This window comes from Saccopteryx bilineata, chromosome 7 (genome assembly GCF_036850765.1).
Source record: "Saccopteryx bilineata isolate mSacBil1 chromosome 7, mSacBil1_pri_phased_curated, whole genome shotgun sequence".
Classification (NCBI taxonomy): domain Eukaryota; kingdom Metazoa; phylum Chordata; class Mammalia; order Chiroptera; family Emballonuridae; genus Saccopteryx; species Saccopteryx bilineata.
In genome coordinates, this window is record NC_089496.1 from 5579219 (window position 1) to 5604276 (window position 25058).

The 25058-nt window shown below is 38.0% G+C and overlaps 1 protein-coding gene across 1 annotated transcript in view; it reads left to right on the forward strand.

The window, feature by feature from the left end:
* Positions 1–25058, forward strand: part of SEMA3E (semaphorin 3E) — a 322573-nt gene that overhangs the window by 147302 nt on the left and 150213 nt on the right. The window lies entirely within an intron of this gene.

The window sequence follows — 25058 nt, forward strand, 5'->3', positions numbered from 1 at the left end:
TGATTTTATTTTTATCAATATTAAACTCTTTATTAAGTACTTCTTGCATTGGGGCTAGAAAGCACTAATATTTTATAAATATTATTGGGGCTATAATAGTGCATGCACGACAATTTTAATTTTAGAAGCATAACTTTCCAGAAAATTTTGTCAAGTGGAAAAATATAGATACCTTTTGATTTGCAGTGGTAGTGTAGTAAATGTGTTATATACATTTAAATAAATATGAATTTTTAGTATACGTTTACTCTATAAAATATATGTCACATTGAATATATTTTAACACATATTTTAATATCAGCATTTCTTAAAATGGTTCTTGAAAAAGATGACAAAGATGTAAAAGCTATGCCACTCAGTAACAATACTGTTAGCAGAAGAATAGACGAAATGAGTGACTATATTGAAAAACAACTTATTGAAAAGCTGAAAACAAGAAAATTCTCCTTGCAAATGGATGAATCAACTTTGAGAGACAGTGAGGCAGTATTGATAACTTACTTAAGATATATTGATAAAGGACATTTTACTGAAGAAATGTTCTGTAAAAGATTAGAAAGCACCACTACCTCCAAAGATATATATAATAAGCTAAAAAACTACTTAGATGTCAATGATATACCAATGAAAAATAGAACATCTTGTGCTGCAGATGGTGCTCCCAATATGATGGGCAACAAAAATGGCTGCTTAAAATTGATGAAAGATGCAAATCCAGAAATGATTCTTGTGCATTGTTATTCATAGGGAAAACTTGGTAGCTAAAAACATCTCGCCTGTTCTGAATGAAGTATTACATACAGTAATAAAGTGTGTTAATACTATTAAAGCTAGTGCCAAATGTGAGCGTCTTTTCAAGCTATTTTGTGAAGAACAAAATGAAGACCATGTGAGACTTTTACTTCATACTGAAGTAAGATGGCTATCTAAAGGAAACTGTTTGAAAAGATTTATGGAACTGTTTGATACTCTTAGTGATTTTTTAAGCTACAAACCTGAAATGAAGTATCTGTTAACAATAGATGGTAAAGCATTTGTGAGTTATTTAGCCGATATCTTTGAAAAACTAAATATATTAAATAAGCAACTTCAAGGAACAAATAAAACTCTTGTCGATGCAAAAGCAAAGATATTTTGGTTTCATTACCAATGTCAGAAACATATTAACAACAAAAACTTGAAACAGTTTCACTGGCTCCAAAAATGTGAAGTAACTGATACCGCTTTACTTGTTATTGTCAATCATTTGAATATTCTATCGGCTGATTTAAAAGAAATATTTTCTGATTTAAAACAAATTGATTTCCCAACATGGATGATGCAGCCAATGTTAGTGGATTTGTCTGATATATCAAATATGCAGTATCAAGAAGAACTTGCAGAATTGCAAAATGATGAGTCAGTTAAAACTTTATTTAATATCAAAGGAGTGATGGCATGGCTTTGTGAGGAAGCAGAAATCAAATACCCAAATTCAACCAAATGTGCAAGAAAACTATTGCTACTGTTTTCATCTTCATTTTTAGCTGAATGTGGATTTAGTGCTGTAAATGATTTACTGGTAAAAAAAAAGATATAACACAACGGCTGGATATAACACAACGTGGAGACTTGAGACTAAAGCTAACCAAATTGGAACCTAATATAAAATCTCTGTGCAGCAAGCCTCAAGCGCAAGGATCACACTAAATTAAAATAATAAATTAATATAGAAAAATCAAAATTATTTGGAATTTAAATTTCTGTTTTTCATTATATGTTTTGAAATTTTACTTACTGTGTTTTGTTAACAATTTCATAGTGATTTCTTTCTAGAACCTATCATTTATGTTTATTAAGTGAACAAATCAATTTTTTAATGTTAAAAATTATGTATGTTACATGGGGGGGAACATAAAAATTTTAGAAAGGTTAAGGTGGGGCATGGCACAAAAAAGGTTGGGAAACACTGGTCTAGGCTCTGCAAATATCACAGTGACCAGAATGGAAAAAGTCACTCCTCTTATAGAAATTATTTCTGCCATAGGAGGAAGAAAAAATGTAAGTAAAGAAAAATACAAAAAATAAAACCTAGTAGGCTTCCTGCAATGAAGGATATTAGAAGAGATTGTGATATCAATGAGATTACATAGGTAGGACTTCAGACTCCTCAGAATGGGAGAACTTTACAGAGGGAAGATCCCAATGGCAAGAGGAGCCAGCTCTGGAGGTCAGGAGGCACAGCAGACAGAAATGTAGAGTCAGGGTGTAGCTGTGGAGCCTGTGCCCTGGGGGTGCATGAGCAAGGGAGCAAGGGGAGCCACATCAGAATAAAGCAATCAGCTGACAGATTGTAGCGGATGAGCCAGGAATTTTATCTAAGGACATTGGCACACAATTGGAGGGTTTCCTGCAGGGGAAGGAACATCATGATCCAGTTTCTATGTTTAAAGAAAAAGTTACTCTACCTACTGTGAGGTAAACCAATTGGGGGAAAGCGAAAAAGGGGGAGAGCAGAAGCAGGAAATTAGGAGGCTCTTTTTATGGTTCAAATGAACAGTTGTAGCAGAGATGCTGAGGACAGTTAGTGCGGCATTCAGGGGAAAAATAAATCAGAACAAATCCTTGATTTTGGGCAATATCCAAAGAACCATTTGCTACAGTAGAAGATTGACAGAGGTGGTTTATGGATGGAAATCAAGAGTTTGTTCATCATTTGCTAAATGGGAGAAGCCTGTTTATTAGATGCCAGAAGAAGATGGCAAGGACCCACTTACCTAAATGAGTATGGATTTTGGAGTTAATATAAGATATAAAAAACTGAGTCATATTATTTTGGAGAACCTCAAATATCAAATCAGCATATGTAAAGTAAAATATAATTTCAATTTTAGTTAACTTGCTTATTTTTGTTATGTGATGGATAATTTATTAAAGAAAAATTATAATATGTTATAGAATAACTATCAATGAAGTTCAATAAAGACAGAATTTCAACAACATAAAAATTTAGATGTGGGGAAATGGGTAAATGTGTTCAAAAAGTACTTTAAGCTTCCAGTTATAAAATAAATAAGATCTAGGGATATAATTACAGTATGGTGACTGTAATTATCAGTACTGTATGTATATCTGAAAGTTGCTAAGAGAGTAGATACTAAAAATACCCATCATAGGAAAAAACTATATGAGATTATGGATATGAACTAAACTTCCTGTGGTAATCATTTTGATATAAAATCAAATCATTATGTCATATACCTTACAGTGCTATATGTCAATATGACAATTGTCTCATTAAAACTAGAAAAAATAAAAATTTATACTGTTTTGGCAAGTTGTTTTACTCTAACACTAAAATGATAAAATACAAAATGAAAAAGTGATGATAGACCTGTTCAACTTCCTAGCATGACTTAAATTCAATTAAACATACAAATTGGAGAGACTTACTTTAGTTTTATAGCAAAGACTATTCCTTAGTTAAGATAATATTGAAATATATAATAAAATTAATAGCTACTTAGAATTGTATATACATTAGTCAACCTTGTTAAAAATAATCAGAAAGTATTTCTAGGGGGTTGTGGGTATAGATTCAGCCACATAAGTCAAGATTATTAAATATTTGCTCAAAGGAATGAATTATGAAGTACTGTCACCCATTTATTTTAACCATATCTAACATAGAATATGATGTACATTTATAGAATAGTTGCTGTAAGGAATTTTTCCCTGCCGAGAAGGAAGGAAGAGGGCTCAGAGCCACAAATTATGGAATAGCAAAAGGCTTTATTGAGTACAGAGCACGCATCCTGCCCGGCAAGGTTCCCTGGCCCCAAGGAAAGAAAGATGGAGGCCAGATGGAGGCCAGGGAAGTTGCAAGGATTAAACTGCGTGGGAGATATTTAAAGGGGTCCCTCTAGGGAAGTCGGGCAAATATGACGTGGTGAAATCTCACTGGCTGGCAGACAGTTGCTTTTTTCCAAAGGGTTCCTGTGAAGCCTCTTTTGGTACGCTTGGTTGTGGGCGGTCTGAGCCAAAGTTTGTGGGTCTGAGTTCCCCAAGTGACCATCCTCCACTATCCACCGACCTTACATTCTGACTTTTTGTGTTAAATAGAAAAAGGGGCGTCGTTTATTCATCTGGCTACTTCCTGCTGAATAGGGGCATCGTGGGGAGGGGGAGATCGGAAGGTGGTGGCTTTGAGGGGTGTCAGGAGGAACATCTGTGTGGTTGTGAGTTGAGAAACTTCACAGATGTGGTCCTGTAAGGATTTTTTAAAAAGGGGAGTAATAGGGGGATTTGCAGGGTCCAGCCTTTTGGTGAGCTGGAGATGGATGGAGTCCAGTGGTTCCGACTGCCAGTGTTCCTGTAAGGAGGCAAGCTTGAGGCAGAACTGCATGTCAGGAGTGGCGTAAAAAGGGGAAAGGAAGGGGTCCCATCCATTCCCATAACTGAAACCTGTGAGAGAACTAGAGGTCCAGAGTGTGATGGCAAAACAGAGAAGGCAGCCCCCGTGTCCACAAGAAATGAGATGGACTTACCCACTTGTTGCAGCATACCCTGGTTCTCCGAGTCCAGGCCATGTCTTAGGAGTTTGAGCGATGCACCCACCTGGCTGGATTGGCCTTCCCATTCGGGCAGCTTGTCCTCCACGTAGAGGCACTGAGGAAAAGCCTGCTGCCCAAAGGGGCAATCACTCCGCCAGTGACTGGGCTGCTTGCAGTCAGGGCAGGGCTCAGTGGGCAGCCGCCAGCAGGGGCCCTGCTGGGAACAGTGGCCCTGCTTGCCACACTTAAAGCAAGCTGCTGGTGGCTCTGCTGGCCTCAGGGTTGCCAAAAAGTTGGAGTTTGGAACGTTACCTTCTGCTGCATGCGGGCCTGGCGAACAGCCTTGGCCTGTTTCTACTAGTTGGGACCCTTAAAAACTTTAAATGCCGTGTTCACGGTTCCAGATAGGGGTTTGAGGGGGTTGAGAATAAGAGGAGGGGGGCTCGGGGAGCCTGGCACCCAGATCGTACAGGAAACACTGGAGCCAGAGGCAGGACAGGGCAGGAACTTCCTGCAAGAAAATTGGGGTTGGACATTCTGAAAACCGGTGTAAGAGCCAATACCAGGCTGAGAATGGCCTGACAGAGGAGGGGTTAAAGAACACAGTGAAGGGAGGGGCCCCTGGCCAGCAGGAGAGGAGAAAGAAAATGGTAGTGGTGAATAAGAAACAGATTTTTGTAAAGGGAGGGGAGGGGGCTCTCAGAGGGAAGAGACCCGAGCACAAAAGATGTCCGCAGAGGGACCAGAGAAAAGTCCCGAGAGAGGGACGCCCCCGGGGGTCAGACAGGAGGGACAGAGAGTTGGGAGTCTGCAGAGAAGGAAAGATCAGGAGTGGAGGTTTTAAGTGAGGTTTCTCTGGCCAGAAAAGGCCTGCACAGTGGGAGAGGCTGCACAGAGATTAAGGACGGGTGCGCGAATAATTAGAAGCCGTGTATGTAAGAGATCTCTAATCAGTTCTCAGCTTTTTTGGCAATAGTTAAATTGGTGAGGGTGTTAACACTGAAAGTCCCTTCAGGAGGCTAATTCAGTGGGTTCTGTGGCCTGTCCACAGCAGAGAAGAAGAACAGTTTCTTCTTTAGGGAGGGAGATTCCTGTGCCCCCACAGCCGCCCTCAGTCCTCGGAGTGGTCAGATTTGAGTATTAGCATCCTAAATCTCAAGGTCTGGCCACGGATGAAAAAGGTAAGTGGATATGCTTGGGGAGTCTCCTCGGGCACACGCACTCGGACGGACAGAAAAGAGTTCCCTGACGTAGCTACGGTTTTGTACAGGGATTCTCAGAGGAAAGAACTGAGAGGAAAGCTGGAGGCAGGGGACTTACCACACTGTGCGCCAAAGTGGGTGGGAGGTCGGAGATCCTGGTTCTTTCTCCTGGTTCTTTCTTGGAGGGGATGAGGAAGAGGAGTAGTCCTTGCAGACTTCTACTCCTCCCGGGTTTTCGGCACCAAAATGTAAGGTATTTTTCCCTGCCAAGAAGGAAGGAAGAGGGCTCAGAACCACAAAGTGTGGAATAACAAAAGCTTTTATTGATTACAGAGCACGCATCCCGCCGGGCAAGGTTCCCTGGCCCCAAGGAAAGATGGAGGCCAGATGGAGGCCAGGGAAGTTGAAAGGATTAAACTGCGTGGGAGATATTTAAAGGGGTCCCTCTAGGGAAGTTATGATGTGGTGAAATCTCACTGGCTGGCAGACGATCGCTTTTTTCCAAAGGGTTCCTGCAAAGCCTCTTTTGGCGCGCTTGGTTGTGGGCGGTCCTAGCCAAAGTTCGCGGGTCTGAGTTCTCCAAGTGACCATCCCCCATTATCCACTGACGTTATAGTTGCATTTTATTATTGTTTGAGTTTTAAATAGTAAATGACAGATCGACCATTGTGAAATGACACAATCAAGAAAAACTGGCTTTTACTATAAAAATAAATCCTATTTCTAGTTGTCTAATATTAAAAATATAAGAAATAAGTAAAGGAAATCAAATATTTATTACCACAGACAGTTTCATAAATTGTATAAAAATGTTTTGAAAGGACTATTATAATATTAAGGGCATTTATTAGAACTTTTAGAAACGTGTTTCTTCCTACTCCCTTCCTCTAGGATAAAGTTTAACTGACAGTACAGACAACAGTATAGTATTTTACATATATTGTTGGTTTGGTTAACTCTAACTAAATATTTGAAACATTTTGTAAAACATTTTGTTACTGAGAATTCTGTGATTCCCATAAACAAGTATCCAGAAAGTTGGGTTAGAAGTATGCTTTGAAGGTCGGTTTTGAGTGAGTAAGTTTTCCTTCTTTATGAAAAAACTCTCTTGGTATTTAGTAAAAGCTTAATCATAAATGAAAATTGACCTTGGGAAATTAAATGTAAGCACAACATTTTCTATAATTTAGAACCTTAGCAAATGATTAAGAAAACATGAGAATGTGTGTACAAGGAAGATACTAGATTTGGGAAATCACGGGTGACTGAAAATAATTGTTAATAAAACCAAATGAGTAAAAATGGATTCAATAAGTGAGTGTTGGGCAGATAAAGTTATATTTTGCTCACTCTGTTAAAGATGACTGATGCCCACGTGGGCAGCTGATTGCCTTCTTGCTTGGGAAGGGGCTTGGTTATGTTAACGTGTGTTGCAGGGAGGGTTTTCCTGCGGAGAAGTTTTAAAAGGAGAAGCTAAGAGGCCATTTTAGAGAGATCACGTTATTCCAGGGGAGATAGAGAGGCCATGTGGGGGAGAGGAGGCATTCAAAATGGAGGCAAAGAGGTGGGAGCCTTTGATTCTAGGAAAACTCAGATGAGTCAGTGGCTTTGGGAGCCCTGAATGGAAAGGGAAGTCTTTCCCGCTATGTGTATTTTCTTGCCCTCCTGGTGCGAGCTAGGATTAAAGGAAAATGGAACACCAGTTTTTGGCTCCGCAATTTCATTACCACCTATCTGGATCAATTGTGAAGTCCAGAAGAAGTCTTAAGGGGACTAGAGTCTGAAAAAGGCCAGGGGAAAACACGGCCCTGAATGTGGGGGTAAGGAGTGTTTGAGATGAAGGAAAAGTGGGTCTAGAGTGGTATCCTCAGGAGGGAAACATCTCTTCAAGACCTCTGGTTGTAAAAGCATTGTCACAGCCCAGCTGAGGCACCCCCACTGTGGGCAGGGCTATACATTTTCTATTCCAACCTACCTCCTCAGTGCCTGAGATTTTGTTAACACCCCGATTCAGCCTCTGGGAGACTGAATGTGTGCCCTGCCTACTTGAAAGAGGCAAATTGGCAATATTTATAAAAAATAATAAATCCATGTGTCTTTTGACTCACTAATTCCACTTTTAAAAACGTATCTTACAAATTTTATGTATGTGAACTGATGTTTATTCATTGTAGTGCTGTTTATGTTAGCAACATTTTGAAAGAATTCGAATGCTTGATAATAAGTGATTTAAAAAATATATATCATGTAACTGTACCCTTTCTAAGTTTTGATACAGAAAGACTTCCAAGATATATTAAGTGAAGAAAAGCAAAGAACAGAGTTTATATTATGATTCTTTTTGTGCACAAGCAGTTGGAGAGGCATTTAGGATCATGTCCTAGTTTATAAGACTCTGAAGGAACACTGGTCCCAGTTCAGAGCACCCCTGGTGTGCAGATTCAGCGGAAGCTCTTCACATAGGACTTGCTCTTTTGGCCTCTGATAAAAGAATAATACTAACAGGCAATCAAAAACAGATTGCTAAATCATTGACATTCAGGTAATAGCATTTTGTATTCTGGTTTTTAGTTCAATAATTTAAATACATGTACACAAGCATGTACAGTACATGGATAGACAGTGATTCTGGAACCTTGTTCCAGGGTGACCTCTTGTTCATAAATGAGTTCAGAGATCCAAATGCCAGAATGTTATGTATAAAACTGACTAATAATAATTTATATAAATGGAAACTGAGTAATCTTAAAATTTTGACATTTTGTTTTCCCTGGCCGAGGAAATGAAAGGCTATTTAATCTCTAATCTCTATATGTCCATTTGAACTCTTTTTGCTTTTGCTGGATAAACTTATGATGAAACCTTGAGGCACCACAATGACAATGCCAGCTGCAGACCTTTGACTTGTGAGAAAGATAACATCTGAAAGAAAGTTTAGAGAATGCATGAAAGACCAGCCAGTCCATTGCTAGAAGGACCAATTAGCAAACCATTGAGCCTCCCGTTTCCACTTAAAAAAGTTAATTGCTTATTTTTTTTTACCACTTTCTTTTAACATTATTACAAGCCATTAGTGATCATTGATCCGATCTGTCAAAATCATTAAAGAATATTACAAGAAACCCTTTCCTTTTGAACTGTCAAATGGAAGAAAATTTCTAATGGTTTCTATATTTTATTGTTATTTAACAATGCTTACTATGTGTGCAATTCAATATTTTATTGTTGATTTAACTTTAAGAGATACATTGAATAAAATAATTTATTCAAAAATAAGAAGAAATTTAAAGTCCTGTGTCTCAGGAAGTCACAACTTTGCAGGTGACAGTGGAACAAGTGTACATTCAGGAAGGAAATGCCCCTTCCCTGAAAATTCTTTTTTGTTTGAGAACTGGAAAACATGCACTCCCTCTCCCCTCATTTACCCATGGAAGTGTGGGTTTCAAATAGACTTTGACAAAATGAAGAGAACTGTCTGTGTAATATATTGCTGTCAATGAGTTTTAAAACTATTTCCCTTGCAGGTTAAGAAGAAAGGCCATGGAGGAAATGACTAAATCTTCTATGTATCTTCATTGACAGCTGATAATTAGCATGCAGTTTAGCAATAATAATTAGTTCCCTCTTGAAAAAATTTCCGGATGAACCCTGAGTTGGTGCATCTCAGTTTCATCTTGTTTCTTTGCCCACTACCTCCCCAAAATAATCCGTGTTATTTTCAGATGAGGAGGAACTCAAGCTGAGCTCCCTCCTTGTAGCCCAGTCAGGACTGTCCATTATTTGCACTGTGTTTTGTGGAGATTACCTGAGATTAGAGTTTCTTTTGTCCTCTTTTTCCTGTATGTTTTCTGATTCTTTCATGCAGGCACCTTGAAGCAGTAGAAAGGAATCAAGAAGTTAGCCATTGCTTGGTAAACATGCCAAGTCCATAGACTATAATTTGGAACCAAAATCACTAGTAACATTACTTAAAGTTTTGGTGTATGTATAAGTCCTTTGCTTAATGTCTAAAATGTGTCTGTTTTTGCTTTTGCTTTTGCTTTTCTGTTTGGACTAGAGTAGGTAAAATGAGTTTGGGGGCTTTTGCTGAGTTGTGACTCTGGGGATGTGGAACCCCAGTGGAGTAGGTAAGGCTTTCAAAACTGTTTTGCTGTTTGTAACTAGTCTATAGTCTTTATGTTTTGGGGGTACGGCGAAATAGATCAGACGTGGTCGGCATGTTCACAGTACACTCTCCAAGACCGAGACGTCAGTGGAGGGTTTCTAGGTCCTGCCTCGGACTCTAAGGGTTATCTGCTCGTACTCTGGAGGGACATTAGTGAGAACTGAGTGGACCACCAGTTCTGCCTCGGACTTTCAGAGACATCGGGTTCTCTAGAGAAATAGAAGTGGGGACAATGTGTCTATCTCTAGGAAGGCTAATGGAGGTTAAATCCATCCAGGATTAGTCAGTCTCGCATCTCACTGAATCAGTGGAGACTGAGCTAACCTAGATTGATTCATCTCGACCCAAGACTTCCAGAGACATCTCTGTGTTTGTCGAGATTTCATTCTTTGTTTTTATTGTTTGTCTAAAACCCTGGAGTGATTGGTGTGTGAGTGGGGATCTCTGGTGCCTAAGCCGAAGTTCCAGGGACGTGGCTGGGAGAACACCTGAGAAGCCCTGGAAGTGGAACCCCTTCCTTTGTCTACTGAGCTGTGTGAGGAGTAATCTGTTTTGTCTCTTTGTCAGAAAATATAGCTAGTATAATTTTAATTAGAATAAATAAAACACACCCATTTAAATTTCTTAATTTATATATGTGAAGTCTTTTGTTTAATGTGTAATTGTGTCTTTCTAAAGCTTGAATTGAATTTTCGCATGCAAAATTAGAAATTTCTGAAAAAAAGTAAAGGAAATTCGTAAAACAAGCCTGAGAAATATAAAAATCTCTTTTCCTGGATCTAAGACCCCTAGTTTCAGGGCACTCTGTCTGATTTCTCCCCTGAAGAAATTATTCTCTTCTGCTGGCTCCTACTTCTTGTCTTGTGTCCTCTATAGTCAAACACTCTTTATTCCGTTTGCTAATTAATTGTCTGTCTTATTTTTCTTGCTTTTCGTGTACAAATTCTTGCCTTCTCCCTGGGCAGTTTGAAGTGTTTCCCCAGCCTCTGGGTGGAGGGCTGGGTGAGAGAAAAGCAGGGCCGGACGTGCTGTGGGGGGCGCGGCAGGGGAAGGGCGCTGGAGTAAATTGGCAGGGACATCTAAGGGTAAAGTGACTAGAGAAGGGATAGAATAGAAACTATTCTCAGATATCCATCTACTGACCAAAAGAAGCTTTACCTATTTGGAAAATACAGGGTAGGAATAACATTAAAGATTAGAACCTTACTTTAGAAAAATCTTAGAAAAGAAAAAAGAACAAGATTAGGTAAAAGGATTTAAAAATTAACAAACCGCGGGTGTGAACCTTGCTAGTTATCAGTTCTTTGAAATGAATTGCAACTCCAGAATAAGTGATGGAATCATGAGTAATAAGATTATAAAAAATAGAATTATCAAAACAGTCCAGAATGAGTGATGAGATCAGGAGTAACAGGATGATAGAGAATAGCATGATCAGAGACAGGCCCTCCAGCTGCCTCTCCCTTTCCCCTCCCTAAGACAGAAGGGTCGGTGGGCCCTCCATGGGTTGTATAGGAAATTATAGGGGGAAAAATAAGTATAAAGTGAACAAGACTAATACTGGGAGAAGGGTTCCGACTTTCTCCAATGACCAAAGTGGGTGTAGGGTCCCCTCTAAGTTTCCCCTACCCTTCCCCAGATCCTTCGTGTGACATGGTTGTTATCTGATGTGGGAGGCATGGGATTCACAAGACAGACCCACTGTTTTAACCATAATAATAAAAATTATAAAAAAAAAATTTTTCAAGAAATTGTGGGAAAATTAAAAACCTCATATAGGCTAAAACAACTCACTGTTAGGAAAGTAAATTTGTAAAATTTATATTTTTAATTTGCTATTGTTGTTGTAAGAAGTAAAGCTAAACAGCTGCTGGGGCGTGTGAAAGTCAGCTTAGTTCTTGGAAATACCAGGTTGTGCAAGAAGGGACAGGCCCGCCAGATGCCTCTGCTTCTTCCCCCTTCCCTAAGAACCCTGGTCTGCAAACTGCCGCTTGCAAACAGCTCATGGACCACATGGGGCTTTTTGCCCCTGTTGGGCAGATAAAATATATTATGCTCCATTTATTAAAGATGGTGCTGCCCACGTGGAAGCCCATCTCCCAGGTGATGATATTAATTGCCCTTATGCTTGGAATGGGCATAATTATATTAATGTGTGTTGCAGGCAGGCTGTGGGCAAGCAGGATCCTTATAGCCTGGGGCTTGGTTTTAGGACTAAGCCTTTCCTACCTTTTTGATGTGGGGTGGACTTTGTATGAGATACTTCCCTATTTTGTATATTGGATTAAAGGTTTTGATTTCTGCACTATACAGTGGGGCAGACTGGGAGCTTTGCTCTCTTGGTTCCTGAGATTATCATTAGGCCACATTGAGGAGAGGAAAAGCAGCCAAGATGGTGGAGTGCTGAGAGAGAAGCCAGTTTGGGCAGAGTTTGTGCAGAGAGAAGGAAGGAGATGGGGAACAGAGGTGAATAAGTCTGGTGAGCTAGAAACCTTTGATTTTAGGAAACTCGGATAAAGTCAGTAGCCTTGTGAGCACTGAATGTGAGTGGGTTTTGGAGCCCAGTGTGTGTTTTTACTTGTGTTAAGCCAAATTCAGAGGGACCCAAAACATAAAAGACAGAAATAAAGTCCGTAGTTTACACACCAAAGCTTTATTGTTTAGCTTGGCCAAGCGGCGGCAGCTCCGACAGAAATCTGAGGGAGAGCGCGCTGGCCCTTTGTTCTACTTAGTTTTTATAGTTTTTTAAGTGGGAAGTACAGAAGCAAAAATTGCAATTAGGAGCCCCTTACCGCTATTGGTTATAGTCATATGTCCTTTAACATGATAGGACCACGTTCAATTTGCAAACCATACATCATTTTGGAGAAAACAAAATTTACAAGCCAACACAATGGTAGAAAGATGTCTCTTTACATATTAAAGGCATTCCTATATTACCTAGTGTTTATCTGCTATCTCTCTGTCCAGAGTCACACACGCATTTACATAGGAGAGGTAGTTTCTGTGGGGACAAATGCCCGCAAATGACTCATTGCTATAAGAAAAGGTTTATTTTGGCTTTTCTCTTCCTGCACCTGGCTAGCCATTCACCCCTTTCCCCACAGGTGTGGTGGAATGTCAGGGAATCCATGTTTTCCTCCCCTTGCATTTACAATACAATGCCAAGGGCCATCCTGGTTATGCCAATCACACAGTACAGAGACTATTCTCACAATTTCTCTGCACACCTTAATCCAAATTAATAAAATGTTCTCCAAGCCTCCTAAAATATTAATATTAATTCTGTAGCCTTTGGTACTTTACAACACCTGTGGGTGAAATGGCTCAGTGGCTCCTCACTTGCCTGCCAGGTGAAAGCTAGGATTAAAGATTATGGCCCACCAGTTCTTGGCTCCATTGTTTCTTTACTGACTGTCCGAATCCAGTGTGAACCTGCATGGGCCAGGCGGCTGTGATGGTGGCTGTGGCTACTGGCCATACAGCCCCTTTGGGTGCAGCTTCCCAACAAAGTGCCATGTGTAAGCGCTGCCTTGGTAGGAAGTATACCTACCTATATAGTTTAGGTTTAGAATTTGGCTCTCAAAAGAAATTTCAATTATTGTACTGTTAATAATGGGCTATACTAACTAATAAGTTTTCTGACCACTGTGTTAGGAGTAATGACTTATTGTCCCCACTGATGTATAAAAAATATTTTCCATGTTAAAAATGTATATGTTATTTCAAAAGTCTTTTGTTAATTCTTTTATTTGCTGTTTTATAGCCCTGTAATATTGGAATCTTAATTTAAATATTAGGAAATATAAAATAATTGTTAATATATTTTTATGTAATGTTTAGTTTATTATCATTTTGAAACAGTATTAGGTAACATAAAAAAAATCATATCCTGGAACTCATGTGAATCTATTTTATCATGCTTTTGTTGAAATTTGTTTTAAATACTAATGCACTGAGTTATTCAGCAGTGAAGAGACTCTGGAATTCTAAAGAAGGCACCAAAATCCTGTTTTTCTAAATTTAATCTAGCTACTAACGCTGTTTTGTCCTTTTCCAAGAATTTATATAGACAGAAAAGGGCTCTCAAGCCACTCAGCAAAATCTTCTGAGCATGGCTCTTAAGGTCTATAATGACCAAGATAGAAACAGAAAAGGCAAATAAGGCCCAAAAGAGATCAAGAAAAATACCAGCTTTTGCATTTACCCTTAAAAGACGCCAACGCCCCAAAGGGCCTTAATAGAATTTCATCAGGGCCTTGAGTCAAGAGTGGGAAGAAAGGTCATTGAGCTGAGGCCTGCCAGGCTTCCCAGCCCCCTAAGGGACATGTCTTTGCTATAGAAAAAGGGACACAAGAAAATAAGCTGCCCCCTTGCTCCACGGAGGGAGGGTTCAGTTTCTTCTAGCACTTTCCGGCTACCTGTGACCTGACCTTGCCCAGCATGCTGGGAATTGCCATTTAAGGCCATTTACGAGCCTAAGGGAATTTCTTCCAAGAAACAGATAAAACTGATCTCATTTCTTGTAAATATGAGGGCCATTTACTATGCCTTACCTGAATATTTAAGTTTTATTTATCCCTCGAAGATCTTTACTGGGGGTAATGACAATCTTATTTTTGTTGCTTTATTTAATGTATAGTGTCTCCTTTATTCCTCTTGTCTCAATGCCCGATGGCTATTGTAGGCTGGGATATAATTCTAATTCTAATCAAAAGCAATAATCATAAGGACTTTAAACTCTAGCTGCAAAGTGTAGAAATATGACCATGGTTCCAGTGCCTTGTAGACTTTTCCTGAATGTGTGTAACTCCTGCTCTTTAGGGCATTTCTCAAACTGAAATATAAATCAGGATACATTTGTGAATAAAAAGCTGCAATAGTGTCAACATAAATTTAATAAAATTATATTAACATATTAAGGACATTTGTGACTATAAGAATTTTATTTTAAATCCTATTATATTAATTAAAGCTTTATTTTTGTTTAATAATCTAGTAGGCTTTAGTCACTTTATTGTATTAAAATACTTGTTATAACATTTGTTAACATTAGCTATTTGAATTTTATTGTTAATTGAGTATTCTTCCAGTCTGCCTCAAAATTAGAACATAGTAATTCAAATGAATAAATGCCACCCAGAATCAGTGGGTGAGACCCTTATTGCCAAAGGTTTATTCAAAACCAATTTAAAAAGATTTAAAAACAAAGAAGAAAGGATTTTTCTCAAATAAACATTTAGAAATAAACTTTAATAAATTAACAATTGTTAGGAAATTACTATATATATGATTCTTTCCAGGTTTAGCTTGCCCATTCTAATATTGGACCTACATTCATGTCCACAGTCTCAAAGCTAATAGAAAAAGAACTCAATATTAATTAGAAGCTAATTTAAAGTTACATTGTACCCACAGATACCCAGAGGTTCTGGGCAAATAAATTGCATAAATCAAATACTAAAAGAAACATAACTACTCTTTCCTAAGTATTTGCAGGATTTACAGGTTATTCAACAAACTGTTCAAAAGACTGTCCAAAGACGCTTCCAACAGATCCAATACATCACCCAAGGACCGACTCCCATGCAGACAGGTCGACACACTGTGATCTTGACAACTCCCACTACTGCCAAAATAGAAGGCATCAAACGCAAACACGAAGCTGGTTGGTCTACGTATGGCGAATATATGAAGAAACTAAGGACTCTTTTTAATCAGACTTTAGGGTAAAGGGAAACTAAAATAAAATGAAAGCCAACTTAATTGTCACTAAAGGTTAAAGGTTTTAAATTAGAAATTCTAACTAAAAGTAAATTGTTATACAAACAAATTAGTTTTATATAAGTTACAAAAGGTTTGTGCAGTTTTTAAGAAATTAATCAATAACATTTCTTTCTTTAATGAACTGTATTGCTATTAATGCTGTCTATTAAATATCTGTTACATGTTATAAGTTAATATTCCTAAACAACAACCTTATGCTCATCACTACATTAAGTAAAAAATTTGACTTAGGAAATAGAATCAATGGGGAATGTTGTAAGGTGCCAAAAGCTACAGAATTAATATTAATATTTTAGAACATTTAAGAAACATTTTATTGGTTTGGGCTAGGCGTGCAGAAAGAGATTTTGAAAATAATCTTTGTACTTGTGTGATTAGCATAAAATCAAGATGGCTGATGGCATTGTGTTGTAAATGCAGAAGAGGAAGGAAACTTGGATTCTCTGACCTACCCCATACCCATGGGGGAAGGGTGAATAGCTAGCCAAGTACAGGAAGAAAAAGATTAAATTAAAATCTTTTTTATTATTTATTTATTTATTTACTTACTTATTCATTTTTAGAGAGGAGAGAGACGAGAGAGAGACACAGAGAGAGAGAAGGGGGGAGGAGCAGGAAGCATCAACTCCCATATGTGCCTTGACCAGGCAAGCCCAGGGTTTCAAACCGGCAACCTCAGCATTTCCAGGTCCACGCTTTATCCACTGCGCCACCACAGGTCAGACTAAATTAAAATCTTTTCTTATACTGAAGAACCGTTTACAGCAGCGGTTCTCAACCTGTGGGTCGCGACCCTGGCAGGGTCACCTAAAGCCATCGGAAAATATATAATGCATATCAGGTATTTACATTCCAAATCATAACTATAGCAAAATTACAGTTATGAAGTAGCCACCAAAATTATTTTTTGGTTTGGGGTCACCGCAACATGAGGAACTGTATTGCGGGGTCACGGCATTAGAAAGGTTGAGAACCACTGATTTAGAGGCATTTTTCTCTATAGAAACTACCCCTCTGCTCCTGAAAGCATGTAGTTAATATATGTGTCTCTAAACAAAAGATATAAAGTTATGCCATAATGTCAGTTTTTTTTCCCCTCCCATGTATAATTAAAAGTATATAAACAGCCCCTGAACTATTTTTAGAGGCTGCACAATTTGGGTCTGTTGCCCTGTGTCAGCCATATGTGGCCAACATATTTAATAAATTTCCTCCTTTAATAAAACTTTTCAAAAACTTATTTGGACTATGTGCCTCTACGAAAACCCACGAAATTGTGGATTGAATACTTTACAACAAAAGCATACTACAATTCCTATAAATTTTATAAATATGAGATAGATTAATGTCTCCATATCCCAAAAGAGAACAGAAATGGCAGCATTCTCTGTGCAGAAAGTAAGATTTATTCTTTAATTGTGCGAGTGACTTTAACAATTTGTTATTATCAGGAAGGGTGGGTGAAGATCAACTAATAATGAAAACCAAAGCTTTCATTTTGGCAGTTGTTTTTCAAAGTTAATCAGATTAAATTGAACATCTATAAAAAGCAGGTCAACTAATTCAACCTACTGGAAATACATATTTTAATGAATTTATGTTACTATCAATTTACTTATGAGTTAAGACAGATTGGATAAGTTTACTGAAGTGATTGATACATGTTTCATCGCCATGAAACAGCTGTGAGTCCCCACAATTATAGGGACCATACTACATGGCTTCCACATTTAATCATCCAATCTGGAGGAAGCCAGCAATCTATAAATCCATGAACATTGGCTAAGCCAGTTACATTCTTTCCTTGAGAATTTTGAATGGAAAGATTCAAAACTCTTGTTATACAGTAGTGAGGTGGGTGATGGACGGTCATATAATTGGGGACTATGGAAACGTATTTGGTCATGAGCAAACTAATGAATAAATCCTTTAGAATCAATGCTGTAAAGAGCAGTGGCATTAAGAGAAGCAAGAAACAAAGACACATCATCTCCTAAAAAATAAGTTACCTTGTGCTTTTGTTACTTTCTGGTTACTATTAGGCCCAATTTTTCATCCTCAGATTTATATTACCCTGATTTAATTAATATCTTCATTGCAATCATTAATATACTTGCTACAATGGCCACTCATGGCTATAAAGTTACTTTTAGTAGATAGCTTTTGGTGTGAATTCTGTTGGCTTGTATTGAGTGATGTGATTATAAGCAGAAATATAGCACTTGATAACTTATTTTTTTAGTGATTTTTTAAAGCAATATTGTTGCAGGAGAGTGAAACCTTGGAGAATTGACACTCATATAACATATAAGATGAAAAAAGAGAATTTATTAAGCTGTTGGAGCATGCGGAGCTATAGGTCCAAAAACACGTGCTCTCCAAAACTAGATTTCTTGCATCTTATATACCCCTTACAGAACACAAGTTCACATATATGGACTCGTGATTCCTTTGTCCTTAATTACATGATTTCAAGATGGGAGGGAGCCTACAGGATGCCAAAGGATAATCATTTGTAAATCGCCCATTAAGGAGAAAGAAAGGGGAGGAAAGGGCTACTCAAGTCTCCCTTCCCCTCCTATATTCCTGGCTGTTTTACCTTCTTTCACCCAGGTGTATAGAAGGGAGGGGGCCCAAGCCTCCTTCCTCCTTCTATTCAGAACCTTCTAAGTATGAAAAGATCTTCATTTAAAATATAACAGCCCTTCCTAAGCAGGAATACAATCATCCATCTTGAGATTTTGTAAATTATACAAAAAGTCATATTTATAAAATCTCTCTGAACACTTGGCCTAAATAATAAAATATTCCTGAAGCCTCTTATTTAAGGGGGGGGGGTCTCCTTCCTCAATATATGTATTCGTGTGTATGTGTGTCTGTGCTTGTGTGTGTGTGTGTGTGTGTGTTTAATGAAAAATTGGCTTATGCAGTTACAGAGGCTGAAAAGTCCCATATCCGTTGTCTGCAAGGTAGAAAGCCAGGAAAGCTAGTATTGTAGTTCAGGCTGAGTCTGAAGGCCTAAGAATCAGGAGTTTAATTAATGTGTAAGTCTCAGTGTGCGGGCAGAATTCAATCAGTTCCAATTCAATCAGGCAGAAAAAAAGGAGTGAATTTTTCCTTCCTCCTCCTTTCCTTTTACTCAGACCATCGACAGGTTGGATGAGGCCCACCCTACAGGGAGAGCACTCTGCTTTAGTGAGTCTACCAACTCAGATGCGAATGTTTCATCGGAAACATCCTCAGAGCCACACCCTGAAATAACGTTTATTCGAATATCTGGGCAACCCTGATCCAGTCAGTTTGGCACAGAAAATTATTACATCAGCCAATGCTTTTAAGCAACTGATACAGTTTTATATTATAGTGACTTTTACTTTGGATTTTGGGAAGCCTGGGATCAACTTTGCTATTCACTTTAACAGTGTGTAGGATATTAGAGAATGGCTTTCAGTTAATAAAATTTATTCCAGCTTTCTCATCTTATTTTCTACCCTCCCATCTTCATAGCCCTAGCAATATGTTTTTTTATTTAATTAAATATATTTGTATAGGTCATTACAGATCCTTCTTGGGATCAGGCAAGTTAAATAATCAAATAAAAGTAGAAAATTGGAAATAATGTTTCTTTTATAGAATGCTTCTACATTCATTATTTCAGATATGTATAAAGAATGCATATTTATCTATAATGTATACTTTTAACCTTTCCAGACTTAACGTCAAGGATGTTGGAGAATCACAGAAAGTTAGGAACAACAGTTTGGATCTTAGAGAAAATTAAGGATCACAATCAGGCTTTATGCCTGTGGAAACGAACAAGGAAAATATAAACAATTGCATTGATATGTTTAGTTGAAACTTGATTCTGAAATAATATATTTACTAACAAGCCTAAATTTCTTAGGAATCAGTCATTGACACTGTTCTATTGTATGGTGATGGTCAAAATGGAGAGCTACAGAAGTATTCTGTACACTTCTCTCATATGAAAATATTTAAAGAAAACTACAGTCTATTTGTTGAGTCTTATAAGATTAAAAGATGACTTAAGGATTATTCTAGGAAGTGTTTTCATAAGTCAAAATGAAATTTCTTGACTTGTTGGCCAAGGCAGAGACATGATAGTCAATTTTATGTATCCAAATATATCTTGCAAGCAATTTCATGTGAGGCAATTGAATAAACCAAAATAAATAAGCTCTAAAATTTCTTATAACTTAAAAAAGTATTCTCTGACTCTATATAATCTAAAAATAGGAAGTGTCAAAAATGAATATTTTAACTACTTTCCTTTAGGCAAGCTTAAATAGGGGAAATGGGATAGTTAGACTTGTCCATTGACTGAACTCCCTTCATTGGTTAAGCTTCCATAAACACAGGCTCAACACTGTACTTTGATAGACTGTAAGGCCCTGGCTGATTGGCTCAGTGGTAGAGCATCAGCCCTGCATATAGATGTTCCAGGTTCCATTCCCAGTCAGGGCACACAGGAGAAGCAACCATCTGCTTCTCTACCCCTGCCCCTTTCACTTCTCTCTTCCTCTCTCTCTTTCTTTCCATCTGGAAAGATTTGAGTGCATTGGCCCTAGGTGCTGAGAATGGCTCCATGGAGCTTCTGCCTCAGGTGCTAAAAACAGCTTAGTTGTAAGCATGGCCCCAAATGGTCAGAGTACTGACACCCTAGACGGGCATTGCTGGGTGGATCCCAGTCAGGGCACATGCAGGAGTCTGTCTCTCTATTGCCCCTCCTGTCATGTGGAAAAAGAAGAAGAAAAACTAAAACATTTGTGTATTGGATTTATTTATTCATTTATTTATTTGTTTATATTATTATTATTTCTTTGTATTTATCTGAAGTTAGAAGCAGGGGAGGCAATCAGACTCCTGTATGCACCCTACCGGGATCCACCCGGCATGCCCACCAGGGGGCGTTGCTCTGCCCATCTGGGTCATTGCTCCATTGCTGCTGGATCCATTCTAGTGCTGAGGCAGAGACCATGGAGCTGTCCTCAGCGCCTGGGCCAACTTTGCTTCAATGGAGCCTTTTCTGCAGGAGGGGAAGAGAGAGACAGAGAGGAAGGAGAGGGGGAGGGGTTGAGAAGCAGATGGGTGCTTCTCCTGTGTGCCCTGGCCGGGAATCAAACCCAGGACTTCCATACACCAGGCCGACACTCTACCACTGAGCCAACCGACCAGCGTCTGTATTTGTTTGTTTATTTAAAATTCTTTATCACCTCCCTTTTCAGAAATGCAGTATAGTCAAAGATTTGAGAAATTTGAATGTGGAAGGGTGATTAACATGAGGAAACAAACCAATCTAAAGAAGTTAAGTGGTTATTCAAGGTTCCTCAGGTAACAAGTGGCAAAGTCAGGACTAGAATATGGCTCTCCAGATTCTCAGTCTACAGGACTGTTATGATATACACATCTTTTGTACTTCAATTCTCATTGGGACTGTGTGGTCTATGTGTGAATGGTAATGTGAATGATTTTTCATTGTTAAAGTGTGTGTCTGTAAAAGTCATTTAATCTCCAGGCACATGAGTTTCTCCATTGATAAAATAAAAAAACAATGGTAATTTAAGCTGTTATGCTATGGTTTACTATTGTGAAAAAAAAAGATAAATGTAAAGGCCATAAGAAATGAACACTTAAAATTTGCATTTGTCGAATGCAAACTGACTTTTATTCCTTTTGCAGTTTCTAAACTGTGTCTCTAGAGCAGGGGTCTCAAACTCGCGGCCCGCGGGCCGCATGCAGCCCGCCGAACAATTTTGTGCGGCCCGCAGACTAATCCACGAAGTTCCAAAATATTTTGGATAAAATTAAGTAAGCCTAGGGGCCTACTTGTATTTTTCATTTCTCTAGCATCCTAGCTAGATATTAGCTTAGTTAACAGCAGTTGTGATGCGAACTACAGTTTCTGGTCATTTTGTGACACTGAGTAAACTGCATGTACGATTGTGCTTGTGGTACTGATTTTTTTTGTTTTCAACTGCAGTGAGAAAAGTGTTGCATAACAGTTGCCTTTTGTAGACCTAGTGCGGCCTGCCGAATGGCTGTGATCTTGCTCTGCGGCCCACATGCTGAGTTGAGTTTGAGACCCCTGCTCTAGAGGAACAGGAGTGCATCCTTGTGACCTCAGGGATGGGCTTGGCCATAGAAATGGAAAAGCTGGTCAGAGTAAAAGTTGATGTAATAAAATAAGATTAATGAGTAATTAGTATATTATTGCCAACAAATTAATATGAACTGCCACCTTTATACTGTAAGAATTATAGTAAGTATAGTAGAAATTGTCAAGTCATAAAAGCAAGTAGAAGTTGATATCTTTGTGCCTGTGTATGTATACAGAGGTAATACAGTCCTAATGACCTCACTGGAAAACAAGGTCATCCCTGGAATTTATTCATGGATGCCTCCTTCACTCTTGGGGTTTCCCTCCATTCCAATTCAGATGTTTTAATATGGGCATGAACTACTCCACTGTAACAAGATTTTAGGGTAGAATTCTCATATTTGATTTCTTTTATGACTTTATTTTTCAGCAAGCTTATTTCCTAAACTCGGTACATTAGTATGTTTGGTAACTCAAGAGTTTAGGAATCTGTTAATTCTAGATAATGTGTAAGCATTCTTTGATCAGTTGTATCCTTGCAGATAATGATTTTACTGTGCATAAAACTTGGGGAATTTTAGCAACCTACTGGAATAACTGGGGAATATTTCTTGCTAAAGAATCTACTTAGCAGTCCTATTGTAAAACCATAAATGATTCTATATAAAGACAAGAGGTAATGGCAGTGAATAGCTTTGATCTTTTTTTTTGTTATAGGATTGGATCCGTAAAATGTATGTGTCCTGCTATTTGTGAATGCCTAGTAAGGACAGAAAACAGTATGATTCTACTTTGTCAAGTTTGTCTGTCAGGATTCTAGAACACCTAATTCTCTCAAATTTCTATTTTATTTTTCCCTACATAAAGCACCTTTGTCTCCCTTCCTCAAAACTTGTTCTCTGGGCCTGACCTGTGGTGGCGCAGTGAATAAAGCGTCGACCTGGAATGCTGAGGTCGCCAGTTCAAAACCCTGGGCTTGCCTGGTCAAGGCACATATGGGAGTTGATGCTTCCTGCTCCTCCCTCCCCTTATCTCTCTCTCTCTCTCTCTCTCTCTCTCTCTCTCCTCTCTAAAAATTAATAAAAGTAAAAAACAAACAAAAAAACTTGTTCTCTGATGTTTTATTAGATGAATAGTCAAATGACTCAGTATCATGTTTTACATTTATAAGGGATACATTGCTTTTGGCAATATTGCTTATTTTTTAAACAAAAGATTAAAAGTTAACCTTAATCCACAAACTTTTGAGCAGCCACATAGTAGAGATATCAAAAGTGAATACGTCCTTAGTAGAGGGGAAAGATACTTCGTCTCTCTTTTCTCAGAAATAGACAGTATAAGATTGGGCAGAATCCTATAGATTTGTCACATTTCATATTGCTCTCTGTGTATCAGTGTTCTGGTCACCAGTATTCCACATTCTCTGTCAGATGCTTTAGGCATTGACCTTTGGAAAATAATTATCTTCTGACTTGTCAATTTTTCCCAGGGGCCCTCTTCAGGAATTCTTCAGCATGTAAGTTCTGTTGGGAACTGTATTCTCTCTCATCATCAGAAGCTTTGATATATTATTTACCAGTTATATGTACTGAACTGCTACATGCAATCAAATACCTTCAACAAACAAAACAAACAAATGTACACACATAACATGTTTGCCAGATTCTGACTTTCTAAAATTAAATGAATATTAGTTAAAACAAATAATTTGTAATTTCTAGCATAAAGATGGATGCATAAAAACTAGCTGGAACACATTCGTAGAAAGTAGATCCCAGCCCTGGCCAGTTTGCTCAATTGATGGATTGTCGAACTGGTATATGTATATCCTGGGTTTGGTTACTGGTCAAGACACAAAAGAGACCCAATCATCTGCTTCTCTCCCCCTCTCTCTTTCCCTTTACTCCCTTGTCCTGTTCTGAACCAGGGGCTTGATTGGTTCAAACATTGGCCCAGGCCTGAGGATACCTCAGCTGGTCCCAGCATCAGTCTCAGGTGCTAAAAATAGGTCAGTTGATTTGAGCATCAGCCCAGACAGGGGTTGCTTGGTGGATCCCTGTAAGGGTGCATGTGGAAATCTGTCTCACTATTGCCCATCCTTTTACTTAAAAAATAAAAGTAAATCCCCACCAGTTTTATTAGTTATCTCCACTGTATTTAGAATGCTACCATATGTTACCTCATTATATTAACAATACTGGTAATTTCCAGTCTTGAACAATTTGATTTTGGACATGATCTTCAAAACCAGTTTCAAGTGGAAACATTCTTATCTGTAACTAAATGAAAATATGTACTGTAGAGTTGGGATTTTTGTTGCACATAGAGAAATAAATATAAAAGTCATAATAAAATAACTTTTCCATGGAGCACTTTACATTAAAGATTGTGAAGGATAATTCTTTCTGTATTTAAAAACATAGATTATATACCTTCAGTTGATTGAAATTTTAGATTCATAAACTTATAAAAGATATAATTCAAGCACATTAAAATTTATTCACAGTTGCACTCTATTCTTTTTACATAATGCACAAATTTTTTTTTTAATTTTTCAGTTTTGAGGTACTGTTGATATATAACATTATGTAAGTTTAAAGTGTACCAAATATTGACTTAATATACATTGCTTACAAAAATTAGGGGGTATTTTATCACTTCATATTAATTTTGAAATATCCCCTAATTTTGGTGAGCTGTATATGTATATATTATGAAATTGACTAGCACAAAAAGTTTAGTTAGCATTCATCACCTCACTTTTAAGAACTTTTCTCTTAGCAACTTTCAAATATGCAATACAGTATTGTTAATGCAGAGTGTAATCTTTTTTAGTAATACCATATTTCCCCATATATAAGACTCACCTTCATTTTGGGGCCTGAAATTTGGGAAAAAAATGTATTACATCAAGTTATTGAACTCAAATTTTATTCATTATAAAATTCATACAACTCCTCATCACTGTCAAAACTTCTACCCATTAGCTTGTCCTCATCTGTGTCTGATGACGAATCACTGTCTTCATGTATTGCCTCATCCTCAGTTCCAACTATGGCATTTGAAAAGCCACAACCACTGTATAAGACACACCCAGTTTTTAGACACCAAATTTTTTGAAAAAGAGTGTATCTTCTACATGGGGAAATATGGTAAATTTTAAAGGCTTTAAATTTCTGAGAAAATGTGTGTTAACTACACAGTTCCAATATGTATAAAAACAGAACCAAGAGAAAAGTACTATAAAGGTATTT